We start from the raw sequence: 11,603 nt of genomic DNA, 5'->3' as shown, positions 1-11,603 counted from the left end.
TCTTTCCCGCTTCACAGCATTATTTATATTTGTTAAAAAAAAAAAAAAAACGAACCGTGGTTACGAAAAATTTCACTTTTTATGAAATTCATAAAATCTATCTACTAGGACTTTTAAAAAAAATTGAAGTACACAATGACGCACACCAAGTACGTTCCAAAATTGTTTCGTTTAATTTTTAAATTTACAACAAAATTTTTTTTAATTTCCGAAAATCATATACAACCATATCGGTTACTTGGATTTTTTAATTTTTTATTTTATATCTTTTTGTAAAGAAATAAAAATTTTTTTTCTTAATAGTCTTATGAACGTGGACTTGGTGCGATTTTTTTACAGTGAAACTGTTTTTGTTCGGATTTCAGTATTTTTTGTAATTATAATAAAAATTGACAATTTTAATTTAATACATTTCCGGTGGCAAACTATCCCCTTTATTTATTTTATTTATTTATATTTAAATGCCAAGGCTAAGAGCCGAATGACAAATGTTATAAATTACAGTATTAGAAATGGAACACGTAAGTAACATATCGAAACAATTTACATCTTTGTATAGTAGTGAGAAACATAGCGTATAAATAATTAAAATTTAAAATATAATGAAAAGAGAAAGAGAAATGACAGAAAAGAGAATTTTATCAAAAATTTATAAAATTTAAAGAATTTAAAGATCCTGAAATATTGTTATATATTAGCTATTTGTGTAAAGATATTAAGTTTGCATATAATTTTAATTTCAAAATTTTAAAAATCAGTTTTCAGATCAGATTTATTAGCACGTTGAACTTTCCAATTCTAGATGTTGGAAAAACTCAAAAGCCTTAATTTTGAAAGTCTCGAGACTCAGTGCATTTATGATGTCGATTGGTAGGTCTTGCCATAGACGAATAGCAGTTACAGTGAAGGAGTGCTCAAATGAGTTTGTTGAGAAAATTGGAATTTTGAAATTCACATTATTGTACTTTGTAGCCAGTCTATCAGATCGTCTGATGTCAGGAGATTCATCTATAAAAAGGTCTCTCAAAAACTTTGGTTCACCAGAATTTATGAGCTTATAGAAGAAACAAGCGAGACTGTAGGACCTTTTGGATTTGATTTTCAGCCAATTTAGAGAGCGTCTGTATGGTGTAATATGCTCATCACGTCTTAGATTAAAAATGAATCTGATTGCATTGTTCATTAGACATTGTAATTTATAGTCCAATCTTTTTGATGAATCAACCAAGTTGAACAAGAGAACAGTATTCAATAATAGGAATGACAGTAGCAGTGATTAGAAGTTTTCTTGTAGAGGAAGATAGTATGCTTTTCCTGTATTTCAGGTTCTTTAGAGTAGCATAGATAGACCTTTCTAGTAATCTGAGCAATATGGACATCCCAGGATAGATTATTTGACAAATGAATCCCTAGATGTTTAGCTGAATTAACATATGGAATTATATTTCCATCAATCACTATTTGTGGTTGTTCGGTCAACAAGGCCCAGTAGCGATTAACTCGCTCCTGGGGGACTCCCAAATTCAAGAGACGCACCTGTCCACCGCTAGTTCCCGCAAAAATCGAACCGCCAATAGAAAATCAGCCTCTCGATCACGTCATGAATCGACCGCTTTATTGGCTGATCGCTCCCACTAGACATGCGCAATAGCCTTCTTCCCCAACTCAACGAGGAAGAAGACGAACTATTGTTATTATCTTTCGTTTCTACGCTTTCGCTGCATCAAGTCGCCATTAGTATTTCTTTACTTTTGCTTTTTGTTAATAAACCGCATTTTGCTAATTTTATAATTTAAACTGCTTAAATTAACCGCTAATAATTCGCTTTAGTTTGTTATAGGTAATTTGTGTTAACAGTGCATTTATTTCACCGCTTTTTCAGTGCCGGCAAAGTGTTCAACCACGTGTCAACCGGCTTCGCTTTGCAAACCACGCTGTAATTTACAAATCCGCTTTTATCTTAACAATCCGCTATTAACTATATTAAATATTGAGTGTAATTAATGTAAATAAATTCCTAGTGTTATTTTTTATAATAATTTAAGCGTTTTAATTGAGATATCCAGACCTAAACCTGATCCCCGCTTTTCCGCTCTTTCTGTAATTATTCAGTGGTAGTCCACTGTTTTCAAGGACTTTTAATTTCCTGCTGTTTCCCAGTATCATAACCTTCGTTTTTTCAAAATTTATCACTAGTCCAACCAGCCATAATTTATAGCTAAATTTGTTATTAAAGACAAATTTGGGAACTGGGGAAATAAAGGATAAAGGGGGGAGGAGGGACCTTACTCAGTAGGAATTTTTTCGGTAACCGAAAAAATAATTCAGACAGCCCAGACCGGGACTCGAACCCGGATCGTTTGGTTACGCGCCAAAGGCTCTACCAGTTAAGCTATAGTTCATGTAAAAGTTATTCTTGCGCCGCCTGGCGTGTGTAATTGCAAGCTGTCAAATATCTTTTTTTCACTGTAGTTTCCCATCTATTATAAGATTAGCATGGATCATTATATTATTTAGTCTCTGGCCGTCCGCTTTTTACATAAAAAAAAAGTTAAAATCTAAAAATCTGGGTCGCTATAGTTTGTGCTGATTATTTTTAATAATTTTAAATAGAAATTATAAAGATAATTGATAATAATCAAGTAATACGCGTAATAAAAAGCAGAAACTACTATTATAAAATATCATATAAAAAAAAAATCAAAATAAATTTGAAAAACAATTTGTAACCTCAAAATACCGTTCTGCTTACGGTATATACACACTCGGTAGTCAGGCTTGAGAACGGAACTTGGCGCCAGACTCTATCGAGTCTGTTGATCTAAGTAACGGTATTATCCACCGACTTTTCAGCGGCGCTGCAATCGCTGTAGACTTCTCAGCTGTTTACAAAATTTCACATGTCAGTGATCAGTTGACACTGAATTGCAGTAAATTCTAACAACACATTTATACAATTATCATTATAATAAAATTTTATGCAATTAGTTAACTATTAATTGTAAAGATGTGCTTTAATGACATTCTTAATTATCTATAAATATTTGCTATTATTCTATATATATATATATATATAGATTGTAAAGTAAAATAACCTAAAAAAATAAATTGAATTAAAAAAATTAAATGAACATTTAATGTTGTTAAATTAAAATTAACTTTTTTAACTTCCCGCTAAGAAAATTGAAAATTTTCAAAAATCGGGAAGTTATTGGTTTTACTCCGTTTTTCGAAAATCGAGTTTTCATCAGATCTCGACGTTTTGAGGTCCTAGGAAGCTTTCCTGACTATTCCCGCGAGGGTGTCACTATATCTGTATGTATGTGTGTGTGTGTGTAAGTATGTAAACCTCTTATAACTTTTGAACGGTTGAACCGATTTCATCGCGGTTGGTGCCATTCGAAAGGACCGCCAAACTTAGATTTCCTGTTAATTTAAACCGATTCGGACCGATAGAATTTGAGAAATTTGGAGGAATCTAAAAAAAAGTAGGAAAAAAAATTTTTTCTGAAGTGGTTTTTTTGGGATAACTTTTAAACGGCTCAACCGATCGATTCCAAAAACTAATCAGCTCTCAACCTTGAAAAACCACGTCGATCGCCGCCAATCCGGTCAAAATCGGTTGATTCGTTCGAGAGATATCGTGAACGAAAGAAAACAGAAAAAAGTGTTTTTTCAGAGTTACTCCGAAATTTCTAGTTTGACCAATTGAAACTTAGAAATTATTTATAAGGCTTAAAAAACTACGTAGAATGCCACCAACCGCGTAAAAATCGGTTCATTCATTCAAAAATTATTGCGGTATGAACATTCAAAAAATAGTGTTCTACGAAACTTCTATCAGACTTTTGAGCTCAAAGAGCTCAAAAGCATAGAAAAGGTATCTTTTTGAGCTCGGAGAGCTTAAAACAACACACAGATTGTACTTTTGAGCTCGAAGAGCTCAAAAAAGCGGCCAGGTATTAACGGAATTAGCGGGAAGTTGCAGGGATGGCCTTTAGGGTCAACCGTTTTCCTAATTTTTTTAAACATAAAACCTAGAAAATTTCTAATAATAATATTCCATTAATAACAATATGTCCAATAATAATTATATTTCAAGCGGCAAGCTGCAGTGAAAATAAAAATTTTTTTACTGGAAAACGGTAAGTTTTACTTACACTTATAAAAAGTATTTCTGTTTCTAGTAAATGGTAAAGCAGCACCTTAGCGTCCCACAATTACAATACAGTCCGGTAATTTTTCTCGTTAATTTAAGGGGTTATATACAGTTAGAATTTTCAAAAAATCGATTTTTTTTTAATTTTATTTTCTTAATTTCATATCGTTCCGGTGAATATTTTCGAAGTTACACGCAATTAAAAAAAAAAATTTGTATCCTATGTAAAGTACTTTTCAAACTTTAAACGCGATTTTCTCAAAATGGTGTTTACAAAGTCGGTGACTAACATTACTCGAAAACGGTTAAACCGATTAATTTCAAATATTAACACGAGCTTCTTAAATATATTTTTTAGTAATTAATCGAAGATTTTTTCCAACCGATAAATATTTTTTTTTTATAAACAATTTATGGCCAAAATTTTGGTCAAAAATCAATTTTTTTTTTTTGAGAAACCGCCATTTTGTCAAAAAAATTTATTTTACTCATTCCTTCGATTAATTACTAGGTTTAACATTACTTTAACGAAATCTGTTCGGTTTTTTAATTTTAAGAGATTCAGTTCAGAGATATAGTAGTCACCGCAAAACGTCTTTTTTAAGAGGAGCTCCCGGAGATCCACAGATTCGGTAGAATCTGGCGCCAAGTTCCGTTCAAATCCGTTGTAAACGGAGCGCCAGACTACCGACTGTGTTTACTGTAAGCAGAACGGTATTTCGAGGTTGCAAAATTTTATTTAATTATATGGTTCTCCTTTTTCCAAAATAATATATTATAAAAGTAATTTATACTTTATTTTACTGATATTAATTAATTATAATCAATTATAACACTTAATTCACTTAAAATTATTAAATTTTATCAGCACAAACTATAGTAAGCCCAGAAATTTCGATCCTGACTTTTTTTCGATGGGGAATATCAGCGCCACAGACTAGATAAAATAAAAATGTGTAGTAATCCTTCCTATAGACACGCAACTACAGTAAAAGTGATTCATAGCTTTGCATCTATAGCCGCCAGGGTGCACTGGAATTACATCTACATAAACTGTAGCTTTAAGGGGATAGTTTGCAGTAAAAAATGCAGTCAACACGAGATTTAAGTTGTTATCAATTGTAAATTTTCATTATAATTACAAAAATACTAAAAATCCGAACAAACAGTTTCACTGTAAAAAGGTCGCCTGAAGTCCCACGTTCATAAGACTATTAGGAAAAAAAAATTTTTTTTTTCTTTACAAAAAGCTACAAAATAAAAAAATTAAAAAATCCGAGTAACCGATATGATTGTTTAGGATTTTCGGAAATTAAAAAAAAATTTTTTTTTGTAAATTTAAAATTAAAAATTTTGGAACGTACTTGGTGTGTGTCATTGTGTATTTCAATTTTTTTTAAAGTCCTAGTAAATAGATTTTACGAATTTCATTAAAAGTAAAATATTTTGCAACCGCGCACACTAAATACGTTCCAAAATTTTTTTTTAATTTTTAAATTTACAAAAATTTTTTAATTTCGAAAATCATAAACAATCATATCGGTTACTCGGATTTTTTAATTTTTTTATTTTGTATCTTTTTGTAAAGAAAAAAAAAATTTTTTTTCCTAATAGTCTTATGAACGTGGACTTGGTGCGACTTTTTTACAGTGAAACTGTTTTTGTTCGGATCAGCTGTAGCTCCTTTCCAAATAAATATTTTTACAAATACTAAGTCTTAAAATACAGTTTAAAGATACCATAATATGTGCACAAATTTTGAGATAAATAAATTTAAAAGTTTTCTCAGAAAAAATTCTGGAAAATTCGCTTTTTCTCGGCCTTCTAACTGTATATAACCCCTTAAGGGTAAATTTTAAAGAAAATTTTTTCCGTGTGGATCAATTTATTTTATTTAATGTTTTTTATTAAAATCCTCTTGACTAATTTATTTTTCAATATTGATGCAAATTGAAAAATAGATATACGCTCCAAATTTAATTCACACATCACAACAACATTAAATCTATTTACAGCGGACTATTTTTGCAATGTAATTTTTTTAAAAGTTCCCTCGGATTTGCGACACAATAACGTTTGCGAGGGATGAGAATAAAAAACTCTAAAACGGATAGAATGTTATCGAGCGAATCTTTTCAGTAGACATACATATATATATATATATATATGTGTATAATATAAAACTAAGAAAAGCGGAGTTGTATCTACATCTACATCTCGTGTATCTATATGTTACCTGAAAATCCATACATAGTCTTGTTCTGGTCTTTATTTAGCGGAGCATCTGCGGGTGGTAAAGTCGTCAACAAAGAGTCAAAGACACGTGTCTTTTTGATTCATTCAATATCCGAGTCTATTCTTCCATTGCCTTTCGCATCTTACAAATAAATAACTATTTGGATTATTCTTTTTTTGTGTTTATGACAAACAAACTTTGCGCAGGAACGAGCCTGACTTTTGAGTGGCCTTCGGTTTAAATCGACTTTTATTGCACGCCTCTAGCGTTAAGTTTAAAATTTCTTTTTAAATTTATTATTATATAATTTAATAAGTTCATATTTATTATAAAATAATATATAATTATGTCTAATACAAAAAAACTACTTACTTTATTTTTTTAGTAATGCCCATAACAATCTTAGTAACGCCCCCCAGCAACTGTTGCCTAGCAACAACCATTTAGCAACGCCCCTTAGCAACTGTTACCTAGCAACGCCCCTAGAAACATTTTATAGCAACAATTATTTAAAAGCTAATGTCTAGAAACTCCCTAGCATTGATTACTTAGTAAATATTGTTAAGAAACGCCTATAACAATCTTGGTAACGGCCCTTAGCAACCGTTACCTCGCAACAATCACTTAGCAACGCCCCTTAGCATTTGTTGCTTAGCAACGCCACTAGTAACGTTTTGTAGCAACAATTATTTCAAAGCTGCTGCCTAGAAACACCCCTAATAATAATTTCTTAGCAACCATTGCTAAGAAACGCCCCTAGCAACAATTATTTAGCAACCGTCGCTAAGAAACGCCCCTAGCAACAACTCCATAGCAACTATCATCTGAGAACGCCCCTATTGATTGTTGCTTCGCAACAATCACCTAGCATCCTATTGTAGCGACAACTTTATAGCAACTACTGTCTAAAAACGCTTTTAGCAACAATTCCTTAGCAACTGTTGCTTAGTAATGCCTCTGGTTACTTGTTCTTAGTAACAATTGATTTGCCACTATTCTTAAGGAACTATTTCTTTGAAAATATTCCTTAGAAACTCTCCTTGCAACAACTCCTTAGTAACTATAGCTTAGAAATGCTCCTGGCAACAATTCCTTAGCAACTATTGTTTAGAAACGCCCCTAGCAACAACTCCATAGCAACTATCACCTAGGAACGCCCCTAGTAATTGTTGCTTCGCAACAATTACTTAGCAACGCCCCTTGCATCCTTTTGTAACAACACTTCTTTAGAGACTACTAACTAGAAAAGCCCCTAGCAACAATAACCTAGCAACGTTTCCTAATAATAATTACTTAGCAATTTAACTTAGAAATGCCCCTAGCAACCATATTATTTTAAGAATTACCTGGCAACCTATTGTAGCAACAACTCCATAGCAACTACCATCTAGAAACGCCCCGTAGCAACTGTTGCTTAGCAACTACTGTCTAGAAACGCCCCTATCAACAATTTCATAGCAACTACCATCCAGAAACTTCCCTAGTAACTGTTGCTTAGCGAAAATTGCTTAGCAACGCCTCTAGAAACAGTTTTCTAGCAACAATTTCTAACTAACTGTTCCCTAAAAATTGTTATCTATTAAATATTGCCTAGCAACGCTTTTAACAACTGTTGCTTAGCAACCGTTGCTAAGAAACGCCCCTAACTAAAATTCCATAGCAACTATCATCCGGAAACGCCCGTTAGCAACTGTTGCTTAGCAACCATAGCTTGGAAACGCCCCTATAGACATCTCCATAGCAACAACCATTTAGGAACGCCCCTAGTGACTGTTGCTTAGCAACAGTTACTTAGCAACGCCCCTAGTAACTGTTGCTTAGCAACAATAACTTAGCAACGCCCCTAAAAACCTTTTTTTAGCAACAATTCCTAACTAACTGTTCTCTAAAAATTGTTATCTATTAACTATTGCCTAGAAACGCCTCTAACAACTGTTGCTTAGAAACCGTTGCCTAGTAACCTTAACCACGCCCCTAGTAACGCCCCTAGCAACCATTATCTACCAACAAAACATCAAAAATTCTCCATAATTTTTTTTCTTGGAAGAAAAAAAAAGAGATTAATACCGATATTGATAATTAATAAGACGCCTGAGCTGTTATAATAAGAAATAAAGATAAATGAGCTCTAAGATTTACATCTTGTGGGAATAAAAGAGATATGAATCCATATATTTAATATAGTGTAATAAACGAGTGCATATACGGAAGATTTCTCATTATATGCTCGTATGCCAGAGTTTAATTAACGCGCGGTCACGTACTTGATAAATCGCTAAGGTGTTAAAGGTGTCTGACCGTTTCATCAGGTTATGGAACCTTAAATAATCGACAGTACATAATTATTTTTAATTACGTGTATTTTTGCACCTTAATGCCCTAGTAATTTATAAATAAATATTATTTTTAATTAGGTTTAAAAATTGCTCAATTAATAATTTAAAATTCTTTATATTCGACTGCTGATTATTTTCGTTCTTTATCTTATGCATCATTTAATTATCGAATAAACGAAATAAACACAAGAAGCTTTAAGTGGACTTACAATTTTAATTAGACAAAGTTCTTATTAATATTCTTTATTATTATAATTATGATTATGAATAATTAGTGTTTTATTCAGAATATTTTTTCTTTACTCTCGTATTCACCTGATGAATTAATATCCTCATCAATTGAAGGCATAATTTTAGGAGCTAAAGAACTTTTAAGTTGAACTGAAGAGTGAATAAGTTCGTTAGCTTCTTTTCATTGCACTCTTGTCGCTTTTATTTTAATTTATTTCCTTTCATTGCAAATGTTTGATTGGAAAATTTACACCCTTAAAAAAATTATTATTATTATTATTATAGTTTTTTTTATTGTATAAATTTTACTTGAAAATTTATTTTATTTTCGCATTATTATTATCTGTATAATTAAGAGAGTAAAGAAAATTAAATGGCCAGTTTATTTTTATGTTTAAATGGGTTTTTATAGATAAATTTGGTATCGTTGGAAAGGTTTTGACCTGTAGTTGTGCCTTTACAAGGTTTATATTACTCTTACCTATAGTCAATTTATTATGATAAGTATTTAAGCTGCATTCGAAAACGCTTTCCAGATACATAATTAAGAAATGACCATGTATTCCGTGAACTATTGACATTTTTAAAGATATAAGCTCATCCCGATGTTACACTCATCGAGACCTTTCATTTGAATACCCACATCAATTTTTCATATATTTATATATTTTATATATATGTATATATGAAAAATATATCAAAAATGCATGTGGGTACTCAAATGAAAGCTCTTGATGAATGTAACATCGAGATGAGCTAATATCTTTAAAAATATCAATATTTGAGAAAGTACAGAGCAATTTACCAAATATCTAGTAAAAAAATGACATTTTTAAAGATACAAGCTCACCCCGACAATACACTCATCAAGACCTTTCAATTGAGTACCCACATCAATTTTTCATATATTTATATATATTATATATATATGTACATATGAAAAATATATCAAAAATGCATGTGGGTACTCAAATGAAAGCTCTTGATGAATGTAACATCGAGATGAGCTAATATCTTTAAAAATATCAATATTTGAGAAAGTACAGAGCAATTTACCAAATATCTAGTAAAAAAATGACATTTTTAAAGATACAAGCTCACCCCGACAATACACTCATCAAGACCTTTCATTTGAGTACCCACATCAATTTTTCATATATTTATATATTTTATATATAATATGTATATATGAAAAATATATCAAAAATGCATGTAGGTATTCAAATTAAAGCTCTTGATGAATGTAACATCGAGATGAGCTTATATCTTTAAAAATATCAATATTTAAGAAAGTAAAGAGCAATTTACCAAATATCTAGTAAAAAAATGACATTTTTAAAGATACAAGCTCACCCCGACAATACACCCGACTAGAAATTGTAGTGAGGAATGCCGAAGAATTAGTGAGGGGCAAGTTTGGCTTGCTGGTGTAGCAGTAACACCGGTCGCGGTGTAAATATTTTTTTTCGGTGTTAAATCGGTGTTATAAATTTTCCGGTGTTGATAATATTTTAAGTAACACAATTTTTATAATTAAACTTTTTATGTTTAATAATTAAAGATAAATAATCAAAAGAAGTTAATATTCAATTTAGAAAGTTTAAAATAATAAAATATAAAGTAGATAAAAGTTTTTGATTAAAATAAATACACTGTAAAAAATTTTGATGTAAAAATGGACCCAGAGCACTTTACACGGCCGTGTAGTGTGAAATAATGGTGTGAAATTCTCTCGGTGTAAATTTTCGATCCATGTTACTTTAACACCGTTATTAAAGGACAATTTTAGGACATCATATAGATAATCGGAAACTCTAAAATAGTGGATTTTAGTAATTATTTCATAACTTTTAAGTATTTTTTTTAAGATTTTCGGAATACTTCTAAGATAATTTTAGAATCAATACAATTTATTTGAAGCAATTTAGTTGAAGTTTTGTCTTTAAATTTTATGTGGAACCTTTTTTGAATAATCTTAAAACATTTAACTATTTGAGAATAAATTTTAAATACTTTTGAGAAATTTTTCGGATATTTTTGAGACAATTTTGGAACATTTCTTGGACAGTTTTAGAATGTTTTTACAACAAATTTGAAACATTTTTATAACAATTTTACGACAATTTTGAACGTTTTTTAAATGATTTTCATATAGATAATTTATTTTTGCACAGCTGTAGATTTGTCATGTTTAAAACATCCATTATATTGTGAGAAACATCATGGTTACGATAAAAATAATTATTATATTGTTCCTAAATATTTAATATTGTAAATACTATTTAACTTGTTGTATAACATTAATTAAATCGATTTCTGCGTAATTTTATAAATTGAAAATTCTTAAATCCACAGATTCGGTAGAATCTGGCGCCAAGTTCCGTTCAAATATGCTGTAAACGGAGCGCCAGACTACCGACTGTGTTTACTGTAAGCAGAACAGTATTTTGAGGTTACAAAATTTTATTTAATTCTACGGTACTTTTTTTTCCTAAATTGTATATTATAACAGTAATTCATACTTTATTTGACTGTTATTAGTTAATTATATTCACTTATAACAATTAATCGACTTGAAATTATTAAATTTAATCAGCACAAACTATAGCAACGCAAAAATTTCGATCCTGACTTTTTTTTC

Source organism: Cotesia glomerata, linkage group LG8 (assembly GCF_020080835.1).
Source record: "Cotesia glomerata isolate CgM1 linkage group LG8, MPM_Cglom_v2.3, whole genome shotgun sequence".
Lineage (NCBI taxonomy): Eukaryota > Metazoa > Arthropoda > Insecta > Hymenoptera > Braconidae > Cotesia > Cotesia glomerata.
This window is presented reverse-complemented; position numbering follows the sequence as displayed.